This window comes from Danio rerio, chromosome 20 (genome assembly GCF_049306965.1).
Source record: "Danio rerio strain Tuebingen ecotype United States chromosome 20, GRCz12tu, whole genome shotgun sequence".
Classification (NCBI taxonomy): Eukaryota; Metazoa; Chordata; class Actinopteri; order Cypriniformes; family Danionidae; genus Danio; species Danio rerio.
This window is the reverse complement of record NC_133195.1, coordinates 53,181,350-53,196,053: the sequence shown is the minus strand read 5'-3', so window position 1 is coordinate 53,196,053 and position 14,704 is coordinate 53,181,350. Positions and strand designations below refer to the sequence as shown.

General features: G+C 34.8%; 1 protein-coding gene and 1 long non-coding RNA gene across 7 annotated transcripts in view; one reads left to right on the top strand and one right to left on the bottom strand.

Annotated features, from left to right (window-relative positions):
• extl3 (exostosin-like glycosyltransferase 3) overlaps positions 1-14,704 on the top strand; it is a 77,428-nt gene that overhangs the window by 29,834 nt on the left and 32,890 nt on the right. The window lies entirely within an intron of this gene.
• On the bottom strand, positions 1,822-8,447 carry LOC101885653 (uncharacterized). Of its 2 annotated transcripts, none has more exons than XR_012396222.1 (6): positions 8,419-8,447; positions 8,063-8,144; positions 7,849-7,949; positions 7,431-7,500; positions 6,836-6,937; positions 1,822-2,289 (listed from the first exon to the last, which is right to left on the bottom strand). It is a non-coding gene; the product is annotated as an uncharacterized lncRNA (long non-coding RNA). The 2 variants fall into 2 exon arrangements; XR_012396223.1 differs by lacking the exon at positions 8,419-8,447 and adding an exon at positions 7,681-7,735.

The window sequence follows — 14,704 nt, the reverse complement described above, 5'->3', positions numbered from 1 at the left end:
ACGGTGCAATAGTTAACTTAGTTCGATACGAACAAACTGAATAAACAAAGAGCACTGGTCGATCACTTACCAAATCTGTAGAGACAGGACAATCACCAGCAACTAGAGCCGCGTCTTTATGGAGAGAATACTACAAGCGTATCCGATCTCAGCGTTTGCAGATAAGAACAGCTCTCAGGTAAACAATAATCCTCCTTAGACACGTAAGTTATTGTTGTCGAGCGTCGCGTACACTGTTAATCCACACGTGAGTCTGAGCTCTCACAGAGAGAAAAAGAAAACGAAACTTAACGGCAGCAAACTATAAAAGCAACACTTGATGAACAACTTAATGAAGTTGATAGAGCGCGCTGATTGGTTTGAACCAAGCCTTACTCCTGCATTAATGCAACACACTGTAAGACGTAATAAGACTCACTCTGGCACAGACGTCCAGTCTGCACGCTGGAATACGAGCTATTATGTCATGACCGTGACGCAGCTTCAAAAATTCGTTTCAAACAGGAAGTACGAATTTGCTTGAAATAACGCAAAAACAACCAATTTACACTTTTTAGTGAAATATAGGTGTCTTAATAGTGTTTTTAGCAGTGTGGGACACATATACGACTGTCAACAGCTCAAAAAATGTGTTTTGGTGTTTTGTGACCCTTTAAGGCTGATTCATATCGAGAGCACATTGTTCAGCGTATCGTTTGAGCGGTCCCATACCCACACACCTCTCAAAAATGTAACTACAAGTTGTCCCTCCTCTAAATGACCAAGTTTTAGCTTCTTGTAACGTTACATAAAGGTAGCATTCAGAAAAAAAAAAAAAAACGTGAAAAAATTTGGAAGTGTTTTTACAGAGCAACAAACAGCACACTAAGGTATATCAATGCACGTCTACGATCAAGGCAAGCACCGTGGGTCACGGCGAACACTCGATGCAGTGTCTAAGGTTGATTTATTCTTTTGTGGCCACTTTGCAGCTACATGATCTGATCAAGTAAGTTGATTGAGTTCATTCTTACACCTTACTTTGCACAAAACTGACGATCTGACTGCGCCAGAGATGCCTTGAGACGACATATTTTCCATTTGCGGTCAAATTGTTATTTACAAATATTTGTTTACATAAGATGCAAGATATGCACTGTTTAAAATATTGTTTACAGGATATGCAAGAGTTATTTTATTGAAAAGAGATGCTGCTTATTTTCTACTTTTAATATGAAAAGCACTGAAAATTACTCATTTTGTTTCCAAAAGAGCAAATTATTACTATTGTTTTTCCCTTTTTTATAAGAAAAAAGTGACTGTTGGTTTTAGGCGATGTGTGCTTTAATTTCAGTTGTTCAACATTGATGTTCATTAAATTATCACAGATACACTGTAAAAAATTTCCCTGTAAAAAAACGGTAATCTACTGGCAGCTGTGGTTGCCATTATCATACTGTAAAAATATGGTGCCCTACCGTTTTTTAAATTACCAGCATGATACTGTTTTTGTTAGCAACAGTATTCTACTGTTGTGGAACTGTAAAAGTACAGTGCCCTACTGTTTTAAATTAACAGCATGATACTGTTTTTTTAGCCACAGTAATCTACTGTTATGGAACTGTAAAAATACAGTGCCCTGCCATTTTAAATGAACAGCATGATACTGTTTTGTAAGATACAGCATACCACTGTTATTCTAATGTAAAAATACAGTGCCCTACCTTTTTTACATTTTATCTACAGCATGCATCTGTTATTTAGAAGCATAAAGCTGTTAAATTACAATCCATATTTAACCATATTATTTCAGATTAAAATGATTCAAAAAGAGAAATAAATCCAAGTTATATTTCACATTTTTATTTTCAAACAACACAAAATAAAATCTGCATTGTGTTTGTGAAAATATTAAGCCAAAGAACAGGCAAAAATTGTAAGTTCTCCAGAAATGTTAAGATTGTTTTCAGCCTTGTACAACAAGAAGCAACTTACCGAATGTCATAGAAAAAATTAATTAATAGCCACTTTACAATTTAGTCTTGGATATAAAATATAAAAATATATAGCCCCAAAATGAGCTTCAGCAAATAAAGAAAAAAAGGCCTCTGTGTTGCAAAAGTAGGGGGGTGCAAGCTAGCTGCATTTTAAATAAAGTCCCATTCAAAGTCCATTAGTTTCTTTAAAAGGTTTGAAACCTTGGGGTTTACAGTCATGGTCTTCTTCTGAACTGTCTTGCCAGTTTTTTTTGATGTCACATTTCCTCTCACAGCCTTGGTTCCCCTCTCTGGATTTATGCCAGCAAAGCATCTGAATAATAAGAATAAAAGATTTTCTGTGAACAAGGTATTTAAAACTGTATGACTTACAAAAATAAATAAACTATCTGCAAAAGTGATTCTCTGTTCTGAAAGAAAATTTTAGTGAAAAAGCACATGCATTTTTGCAGCACTAAAATGGTTTTCCCTGAAAAAAGGTTATTATTATATGATGAAGATTAAAGACATGAAAAGGGCATTCAAATGTTAAAATGTTTGATTTTTTTAACAACACCAGTGACGTGTGTGTACATAGTTAAAGTCCCTATTTGCTATTATATATGTACAGTTGAAGTCAGAATTATCAGCCCCTTTTTTTGAATTATTTATTTTCATTATTTTCCTAATGATGTTTAACAGAGCAAGGAAATGCTCACAGTATCTGATAATATTTTTTTTTTCAGGAAAAAGTCTTGTTTTATTTTGACTAGAATAAAAATAGTTTTATTTTTTTTAAATATTGATTTTAAGGTCAAAATTACTAGCCCCTTTAAGCTATATAATGTTAAGATAGTCTACAGAACAAACCATTGCTATATAATGACTTGCCTGATTACCCTAATCAGCCTAGTTAACCCAATTAACCCAGTTAAGCTTTTAAATGTCACTTTAAGCTGTATAGAAGTGTCTTGAAGTATATCTCGTCAAATATTATTTAATGCCATCATCACAAAGAGAAAATAAATCAGTTATTAGAGATGAGTTATTACAATATTGAGTTATTACATATAACTATTATGTTTAGAAATGTGTTGAAGAAATTCTCTCCGTTAAACAGAAATAGGGGAAAAAAATAAACAGGGGGCAAATAATTCAGACTTCAACTGTATATAATATAATATTTTTTTTTTCCCCAATTTCTGTTTAACAAAGAGAAGATTTGTTCAACATTTCTGAACATACTAGTTTTGATAACTAATTTGTAAAAACTAATAACTGATTTCTTTTATCTTTTCCATGATGACAGCAGATAATAATTGCCTATATTTTCTTAAAATACTAGTGTTTAGCTTAAGGTGACATATAAAGGCTTAGGTTAATTAGGTTGATTAAAGTCATTGTATAATGATGGTTTGTTCTGTAAACAATAAAAAATATGTATTGCTATAGAGGACTAATAATATTGACCTTATTATGTTTTTAAAAAAATAAAAACTACTTTTATTCTAGCTAAAAATCAGAAAAAAATTCTCCAGAAGAAATAATATTATCAGAAATTCTGTGAAATATTCTTTGCTCTGTTAAACATAAATATGTAAATATTGAAAAAAGAAAAAAAAAATCAAGGAGGCTAATAATTGACCACGCACGCACGCACGCACGCACGCACGCACGCACGCACGCACGCACACACACACACACATAAATGAACAGCCCCTTTAAAAAATGTATATTTGTATAAATTCCTCAGTGAATATAGACAAATATATATTGGTGCATTTAAACAAAACAGTTTTATTAAACAGAGTAATATTTTTTTCCTGTTTATTATTAAAGTTGTATTTTTTTTTCATCAAAATATTCAAAATATTCACTGGTGTGTACTAAGTTTATTAGCTCCAATTTTGGCTTTGACTAATCTAATGTTTATGCACAAATATATAATTGTAAAGCATTCTATTCAAAATATTAATCTGAAGGACAGATTTTTTAGAGGTCATGTTTAAAAAGGCTATTCTGCTCACAAAGGCTGCATTTATTTGATCAAAAAATAAGTAAAAATGTTGAATTTTAAAGTGTTACTACAAGGGATGTAACAGTATCAGAATTTCACTGTACGATAATACCTCGGTATGAATGGCATACTTATTGAATAATTTACAGGAAAAACAAAACTAATGAAAAGACTCGAAAAAAGTGCCAAAAGTGTTTATTTACCTTAGCACTGAACATATCAATGACATACAAATTAGCCATCTATCTGTAAGTTTCGAAACAGGAACTTCAATTTTTCAATTTTAATAACAAAAAACTATTAAACTATATATATATTAAAAAAAAGTTTCAATTTAGTATTGTTGAAAACTCATCACATTCAACATTTAATCACTCACTCACTTAGATAGAGATGGGTTTTTTAAGGAAAATGATCATATTACTATAATCTGGTAAAAGCTGGGATCTCTGGGCATGTCCCCTGCAACAGAAAAAAAACCCTCTCATTTGGGACTGAGGTTTCTGGGACAGAGAGATGTGATTTAGCCGAGGTTGACAGCAGTGGGTAACGCTGTGCATTGTCTTTCCCCCACTTGAGAGGACAAGCCATGAGTGAGATAGAGGTCTCTTTGCGGTACAAGTCAATGTCTGCATCAATCTAACAAGTGTGCTGTGTTCTGCAGTCCCCATGACTGTTTTGAGTCGTATTCCCCGACTTATATTTCACAACAGTCTGGCAGTGCCTGCATACTGTTTTTTTCTTTGTCTGTCACCTTTTCTCCTTTCTTGTATCTTTTTAGAAAGAAACCGAAATGCTTCCACACATCCGATTTAAAATCCGCTTTAGGTTTGATCATTTCCAGCTCTTTTTCTTCCCCGCTACTAGCAACACACTCCATTTCCGCATTACTGGATCTGTAGCGACAACAGACCGCAAAGGATGATGGCCACGCCTGGGCTGATGGGAATTGTAGTTCCCGCTACCTCCCGTTCGCTTCATTCGCCTAAGCAAACTTTTCTCAGAAATATAGTTTTATTGAGTCATGCGCCTATGGTAATATTGAACAAAAATTTTCTATTGCGGTATGACGGTATTTACAACTTTGTTACATCCCTAGTTACTACACAATTTAAATAATTCAAATTTTTCAATTTTTATTTTTTTTCTTATTGAACTTAGTTTCACATTTAATTTAGTGTCACATGATCCTTAAGAAATCATTATATTATTGGTACAAAACCACTAATATTTATTCTTATAATGATCAGTGCTAAAAAAAAAAGCTTCAAAGTATTTTGGAAACTGATACATTCTTTTACGATTGTTTGATAAAAAAAAAAAAAAGTAAATTTTTTTTTTTTTAAATCTTTTTTGCATTATAAAAAATTAATTTACTTTTATTCATTCCTTCATTCATTTTCTTTTTGGCTTTTTCCCTTTATTAATCTGGGGTCGCCACAGCGGAATGAACCGCCAACTTGTCCATCATATGCAGCGGATGCCCTTCCAGCTGCAACCCATCACTGGGAAACACCCATACACTCTCATTCACACTCATACACTACAGACAATTTTAGCTTACCCAATTCACCTGTATGTCTTTGGACTGTGGGGAAAACCAGAGCACCCAGAGGAAGCCCACGCGAACACAAGGAGAACATGCAAACTCCACACGGAAATGCTGACCCAGTCGAGGCTTGAACCAGCAACCTTCTTGATGTGAGGTGACAGCACAACCTACTGAGCCACCGCGTTGTCTAATTTACTTTCATGCTTGAACAATTTAGTTTGATGAGTAAAAGTAATTAATTTTCAATGGTACTTTGAAATAGTATTGTATAATGTGTACTGACGTGGTGGCGCAGTAGGTAGTGCTGTCACCTCACAGCAAGAAGGTCACTGGTTCGAGACTTGGCTAGGTCAGTTGACGTTTCTGTGCGGAGTTTGCATGTTCTCCCCGTGTTCGCGTGGGTTTCTTCCTGGTGCTCTGGTTTCCCCAACAAGTCTAAAGATGTGGTACAGGTGAATTGGGTAGGCTATATTGTTCGTAGTGTATGTGTGTGAATGGGTGTGTATGGATGTTTCCCAGAGATGGGTTGCAGCTGGAAGGGCATCCACTGCATAAAACATGTGCTGGATGAGTTGGCGGTTTATTAAGCTGTGGCAACCCTGGAATAATAAAGGGACTAAGCCGAAAAGAAAATGAATGAATAATGTGTATTGTATTGTTTCACAAAGTTATGACAACAACAATAAATGTTTATTCTTAGCAGATGGTTATATTAAGCACCATGAGAATTATGTGACACTGAGGGCTAGTATTTTTAATGATGATCAAAATTTAACTTTAAAATACAAGAATCACATTTTAAACTAAATACAATAAAATACCAGTACATGATTTAATTAGTTTATGATAAATTTATACTATTTAACTGACATTTCATTATATCACAGTTTTTGCTGTATTTGTCCTTGTTTCTATTACAGTATTGTTTAGCCTTTGTGAGCACAAGAAGCTTATTATACGACATATATATATATATATATATATATATATATATATATATATATATATATATATATATACATATATATATATATATATATATATATATATATATATATATATATATATATATATACATATATATATATATACATACACATATATATATATATATATATATATATATATATATATATATATATATATATATATATATATATATATATATATATATATATTTCTGATTCCAAACTTTTCACTTGTAGTGTATACACACAAACACACATGTGACAAGTTGGACATAACAATATTCTATTCCATGAAGTCCTCATGCTAAATTAAACACAAAATATGTAAGTGCAAACATATTACCTTTGAAGGAATTCCAGTGTGCATGCTCACCCTCACAGATTACTCTGCCTTCCATGCTGATCATCCATTGTTTTATCCACTGGCCCAAAGTATCATCTGAACCTTTAATAAATTGGTTGATTAAAGTATTATTTAGGAATTATTCTGGAGATTAATTCTGTGATTTATCATTTGTTTTGAAAGGCTTGGTGTAGAAAGGGCCATGATAAAATTATGCAAGACGTGATAAAGCCATACAATATCATTTTTCAAAATTAAAATAAATATTGAAATAACTATAATAAGCAACTACATGAAATCAAACCAGGTAATCTGAGATTCAAAGATAATGAAAAGTGACAAAATGTCTTAAGCATGTGTTAAAACATTGACAATAGTATGTCAATTGTAATACTAAAGGATAACTAGGCTTCTAAAAGGCAAGTTTATTTCTTTGGGTATCAGATCAAAACAAATACATACATTTCTAACTAAATGAGACTTTGCTTTAATGAATTAAAAATGAATGAATCTATTTCGTCAAATACAAACCAGCAAAGTCTATAGCGGGACACAAATTTGATTTTTTTCCCTATCTTATTCAAAAAATACTTACCAGGCAGAATCAAATGAGGAGTCACAGGCAGGTTACCCATCTTTTCAAGATTAGCAGTGGTGGCAGACATCTATTGGTCAAAAATGAATTGTAAAGAATTTTCATTATAATAGCAGTTACTCCTTACTCACAAAAAAGATTAAAAGCTCTGCCACTTTAGGTAACGTTACCAAGCATAAAATCTGATCGTAACTCTAGTCAATTTCTATATAAACCAACTGCAATAACGTAAAAATAACAAAGGTCTCACTCGATCTTAAAATGTTATTTTTAGAAGCACCGGAGTTGCAAATGAAAAGGTGTATCTGTAATAAAATGGACCAAATATGCAAGTTACACATGTAACCACATGAAAAAAAAAAGATTCTGTACAATCTTCACTCAAAGTTCATGTAAAATGTAGGTTTAACATTCTTACCTGTGTGTGATGTGAAAATGAGTCCTCCAGCTATCGTTAGCTTGCTAAATTAGGCTAAAGTTACTCCCTTTCTCTTCTCAAGACATTCACACGGTCGGATCCTGCAATTAAATAAACAGGTGCTTTGGTTATGTGTTGATTGGATGTTTATGGCATGATATTTAAATTTAATAAGTAATTTAAAGATAGTACGTTTACAGATATAGCTTCTTACCTCGTCGAAAATATCCAAATTATCCAATTATCCTTTCTTGTTAAGTACCTTGGAGTTTCAAACAGAGGCACGCAATTCAAATCTGTCATAAAATGCAGGGCAATGTACCAGTTCATGTAACCGCAAATTATAACGTTCAACATTTGCACTGTTCCTAAAAGTTCAAGTAAAATATCCATCCAGGCTCCAGGAGATGTGAGGACTAACGTTACCGAGTCCTTATGCTAATCTTGCTTTTTAAATTCACACAGTCAAATCATTGTTGCAGTTGTGTGTTTATTGGATGTTTACATGTGATATTAAAAACTAACAGGTACTTTACAGATAGTTAGTCACATATGGAGCTGCAAACTTACCTCATGTAGATAATCCAAAATGGCGTCTTGTGTACACAGAAAAAAATATGGTATAAAACCGTTAAATTACAGTGCCCTTACTGTTGTTGCTTAACCACTCAAACTGAAGTGAGCAAGTCTTCCCATGATGCATTGTAAAAAACGGCAACTTGCTGTTTTTATATTAAAACAGTATTTTGCTGTTTATTTTCACCGTAAATTTACAGGAATTTTTTACAGTGTAGTAGATGTGGACAGTAGTTGTGTTTATTTTTAAATCAAGTAATGCACCCTACATTTAAAGATCTCTGACTTGTAATATGTGAGCATACTGTATTTACTGTACAAAACTTGTCAGTGAAGTATGAAGGCAAAAAATATTCATTCATTTTCTTGTCGGCTTAGTCCCTTTACTATTAATCTGGAGTCGCCACAGTGGAATGAACCGCCAACTTATCCAGCACGTTTTTACACAGCGGATGCCCTTCCAGCCGCAACCCATCTCTGGGAAACATCCACACACACACACACACACACACAATATATATATAAAAATATATATATATTTTTTTTATAAACAAAAATAATCATTCATTATTCGTAATTGAGTTAAAATGTTCAATTAATCGAGATTTTGATTTTATGCCAAATCGCTTAACCCTACCTCATACCTATCTATTTATGAACCGCTCATGCTCACCTGAAAAACAAAGTCCGCTCAAATATGGCATTGAAAAGACATTTCTATGTAGTTATTATTTCTGCTGTTTGCAACAGCACTTCTGTGCTGGCATGGCAACGCTTGTAAAATGACACCATGATTCATTCACTGTCAATAAATTGTGGTTATTTTATTGGCTTTATAAGTTTTTGAAGTCTTGCAAAATTGTTTATTAATAAGTAAAATAATAAATTATTTTCATTTCGTTGCATCCTTATTTGTGTTGTTAGTTTTATTAGACTGCTCAGAGCAGAATTAGCAGAGAAGCCTAAAATGTATTAGAATTAGAATAATTAGAATTAAAAAGAATTAGAATTTAGTATTCGTATCTGAGAAATTCATCATGTGCACAAACCCTGCTGTCTGATGTGTATTAATTAATCCATTACGAAAACTGCAAAACATTTCAGAGTCGGTTCATATTTTGCCTTTCGCTTGTACGGTGCCTCTGAACTGTCAACACACCGGATGTCAGATACGAAAAACGCTAAAAGTCGAACTCGATTTAATGTTTTTGTCATGAAAGATTTGGAGGTAGTGTGTCAATACAATTGACACAACCACAGGTCAAATATATTTTTTAATGTGCGAAAATTACGGAAGTAAATTTCGGATTTAAGGTACAATAACCATTACTCTGCTTTATACTATCATGATAGTTTAGCTAGTCCATCAACATGATTTCTGCAACAGTCCCATAGATTGATGAAGACCATAACTCTCATAATTCCATGCATGCCAATATGTCTTTGTTTGTTGTGAATACACACCCTCTACTGGAGAAAATTACATACTGTGGCTTTACAGACCTTTTTCATGGCTGCTGCATGGAGGGCGCCATAGCGACCAGCGTCTTCCGGTAGAATGCTAAAAACTTCCGTGTACAGCGTGTACAACTGGTAATTTGCGCTCCGAAAATGGGTTTCAATAATGTTTTTAATGGATAACAGAGTGTTTTAGTCACACACAACATACAAATGTGTCTGTTAAAAGCCGTTATAATCTGTCTCATGTGGTTCAAGCGCGTCAGAAATACGAGAAAAACGTTCTCCTAGTTTACGTGTCTGCCATCATAAATACAGTGTGTGTGTGCGTTCCCGGCCTGTCAGCTGTTAGCTCAGCGGCTCTTTAACACACACACACACACACACACACACACACACACACGCACACATACACACAGAGAGAGAGAGAGAGAGAGAGAGCAAAACAGAGTACTAGCATGAAACTTATGCAAGGGTATGAAAGTCGTGCAATTTACAAAAACGACCAATAAAAGTCTGTTATTGATCCTCTGCTGGCTGATTTGCTGTTCATTCTAATCGCGAGCCGTTAGTGTTTTATTTCGTGTGTTGTTTTCACCACGGTTTGTGTTTTTCTGTCATTTCGAAATGACACTAGCCTATATTTTCACTTTATCACAGTTATTAAATCAGTGTGTCAGTGGCACAGTACAGGCTACGTGTGTGTGTCAAACATTTTGCTGAATTACATTTGTTTGGGCTGGTTATATATTTGAAATAAAGAGAAAATGTTGACTTTAGCGATGACGAGGCTTCATTTAAACTGCAGAAGATGCCGCCTGACAAAGAGGGGAAAATGCCTCACAGCAGCTGTTTTCCATCCTATTAGATCGCATTTCTTTAAGTGATCAGTTCAGTAGATGCTGCTGATGGACAACAGTATTAGTTCAAAGAGGATAAAAGCAGGTAAAATAAATTAAAACTATCGTTTCAAAGCTGTCCAAATGTGACTGTTCACACACATCAGCTGCCGACCGGAAGTTCTTCGCATTCTCCTTGCGCATACACGCAAAGCATAATGGGTAATTTTGCGTTCCAAGAAAAAAGTCTATATAATGGATATTGGTGTAAAACACGCAAGTTGCTGAATTGGTGCCTGAACTGATTTTTAGCATGCTAGTATGTGTGTAGTTTAATATTTAATAGTGTCAAGCTTATTTCAGACCTCTCACTCTTAACATTAGAAATATTAATATTAATGCTCGCCTTATTGAACATCCCTTTTGATGTCCATTTCTGCTGATGCAACTTTCATTTCAGCTGGAGAGGAATTGGGAATAGAGGAAGAGGAAGGGAAATGAAAGTTTTTTTTCTCCTTGGCTGAGGAAACCAGTGTCTGATATTTGATTAAAATACAGAACGAGGTTCTCCTTTTTATTGTATTTTTGTCTGGTCTTTGCACTCTTGGCTTCAAAGCAAATTTCACTCCTAGAAAATTGGTTACCTTGTCATCAGGAAATGTCAGTGCTGCATAAAATATGTTTCCACTGATAATAGGGAATCCATAATTTCCTGCTTTCATCCGTATTTGCTGCTACTCAGAGCATGCAGGGCGCCAGATTGGGGGAAAAGAAATCTTCCATTTGCAAAACTAGTTAAATATTGGCTCGTGGTAAATTTGCTCTGCCTTTACCACCCAGAGGCAGTGTGTGAGGATTAGATGGAGAGTTGTAATTCCAATGAAACTTTCTGGACCTGATCGCAGGTCAGTGTGAAGTTCTTCTTTTGGAAAGCATCCGGTTTCATGTTAAAAAGGCATGCTGGATCTTGTCTGCTCATGTGGGGAAAAAGGACCCATTTCTACACTTTGCAGGTTTACTTTTTCCCCAAGCGTCCTGTTATAACATACAAAGAGAGCTGTTAAAATCTGTAAGGACTTCAACCATCCTGACAATTATCTATTCACTTTGCTTCCATCTAGAAAACGTTTTCGTAGCTTGATGGCAAAAACTGAGAGACTTAGGAGGAGTTTCTTTCCCCAGGCCATCAGGCTACTAAATTCTAACCCGGTGTTACACATTACGTGATTTTTTCGTATTTATCATTGTAGTAGTCATATTCATAAGTACATCATATTGCTGCTATTCTTATTACCTTGTATAATTTTTTGCACATCTTTTTTTTTTGCACACTTTTTTTTTTCTTCTTTTTGCTTAATATTTAATTTTTGTTTATCTATACTTGCGCTATCTCTGGAGCGGACCTGTCCTACATTTCACTGCTGGTCATACTTTGTATAACTATGTATGTGACAAATAAAACTTGACTTGACTTGACTTGACTATAACATTAGTCAAGGTTTCTTGCACTAAAGCAGAGGATTTTTACTCTGCACATTTAATTAAACTCTTTTTTTTTTCCCCTCTTGCTGTTGTGTTTGAAATTGACATGACTCTTTATCATAGTTAAATAATTTTGATAAGCAGCATCACTGCTAATTAGGGGTGTTGATCCATGATCCGTGCTCATCACAACCCATGATTCAAAACTCATGTGACCCACGGAATAAAAACTTTTTTTTAGCTTGTAGGTTAATCCGACATTTATAACAAGTGACCCTTCGCTAAGCCACACCCAAAAACCGCCACCCACCAATCGTGACTTAGCAAGTGTAGCTACGTGCAGGGGCTCTGCCAAGCTTTCGAGCGAGTGCATATATATATTGTGCAAATTTGATACCCGGCGAAGAGCTTGGATTGTGAGATGAGACTCTGATTGGTTTAATACATGTTATGCTCAAAACACACCCAGAACTCATTAAGAGAATAAGCACAACCATGTTAGACCATGCGCCAAGGCGCAAATCGTATCGTCTTTAAAATAGCAAAAGTGTATTTGGACTCGCCCTTAATGCTTTCTCGCCATCCACTTTAGACTTTGCGCTTAGAAAATAGAGCCCATAAAATTAGTAAGATTTGATTGGATAAAGATTTGAAAAACAGTAATATTACACAGGGCTCGAAATTAACCTTTTTGCTTGGTAGCACCGGTGCTCCTAACTTTAAAAACTTAGGCGCATCAGCCAAAATTTAGTCGTACCCACCAATTATAAGCACCGTTACTACAAGTTTTATACAAACATTTTTATTGCATTCGAAATCAACACTAATCAAACTAACAAGCAAAAAAAAAAAGAATACATATATGCAAGCATGAGGAAAATATGTCTCAAGGAAATCCCGTTATCACAAGAAAATAGATTTTTGTAACCTGAGTGACCAAAAGGTACACGGAGCACTCGCCGGCCCTGCACGCACTGCTTGAATGAATCTTAACGATATAACTGTGCTGTTCTTACAAGTGCTGTCTGATATTGTACTGATGCTTTTGACATATGCTGTACCTTATTATATGCATACATGTTAATAGCAATACCGGTCTTTTTATGAGTAACGATATTAATTCACGCTGTGCAAGCCCGTTTGCGATGGTGTACGTGGTGTTAAATTTTACATATAGCTGCCCCTTGCACGGCGGACAGCATCTGGCGATTATATTAAGGATTAAACTGAAGTTCTTGTGCTAAATGTGGCAAACAGTTACCTGAAAACTCCATCCCACAGACTTTTCATAGCGGACTTGAAGCCAATGGAAGTCTTTTATCCACTCTTGGAAAAGTGTAGATGGTGGATTAACATTCAGCACATGATTACTAGTAAGATGTGTCATTATTTGTAACTTTAGATGCCATGGTTTCTAAAACAAAATATGTCAGTGTTATTTTCTCTCATCTTCAGCGCTTAACAATTTTTTGCGGTAGTAGCTCTCTGTCATCCCAAGCAAGAAGGCACTGACTGAGTGATTGACAGCTGATATTAACCAATCATTTGTGCGCGAAGGCGGGGCAAGCATTACGGACTTGGCTTTGTTCACTGCAGCAAGTTGAATTATTTAAAATAAAGTTTAACAATTCAGCTATTTCTTTAAAGGTTTTGACTGTCAGTTTCAGAATGAATGCATTAAAATGTTGAACTATTAAATATTTCAGGATGATAAGTTTGATTAAAGTCTTTAACATAATGTTTCATGATTTTTTTGCTTATGAAAATCATTTCTGTTTAAATAAGCCAATTCTGAACTTTTAAAAGAGGTGAAATAAACCAGCCGTCTTTTCTGTTGCATAACATGAACAGATTTTAACCTCTGTGTTTCAGAATTTGCATGTTTTTAGTACATGTTATTATATTGAAGCATCTGTTTTTATTTTCCAAAAAACTAACCACAGAGTCAAGAGATCAGAAAAATATCAATCTGTAAACGTTTTTTATATTTTAAATCAGGAAAACAAACATGCGTTATGCATGTGACCCAAAAAGTCTGCGAGTTTACAGTATACAACATAGTTTGTAAAAATGATTAATGTAAATTAATGTGAATTAAACTGCACAAACCCAAATAAATGAAGCTAATCTGAAGGATAAGAGTTGTTCACTATAGAGCAAACATGATTGATTTCATTTTCATTCATTCATTCATTCATTTTCTTGTCTGCTTAGTCCCTTTATTAATCCGGGGTCGCCACAGCGGAATGAACCAACAACTTATCCAGCAAGTTTTTTTACGCAGCGGATGCCCTTCCAGCCGCAACCCATCTCTGGGAAACATCCACACACACACATTCACACACACACACACACACACACTCATACACTACGAACAATTTAGCCTACGCATGTCTTTGGACTGTGGGGGAAACCGGAGCACCCGGAGGAAACCCATGCGAAAGGAAGGGAGAACATGCAAACTCCACACAGAAACGCCAACTGAGCCGAGGTTCGAACCA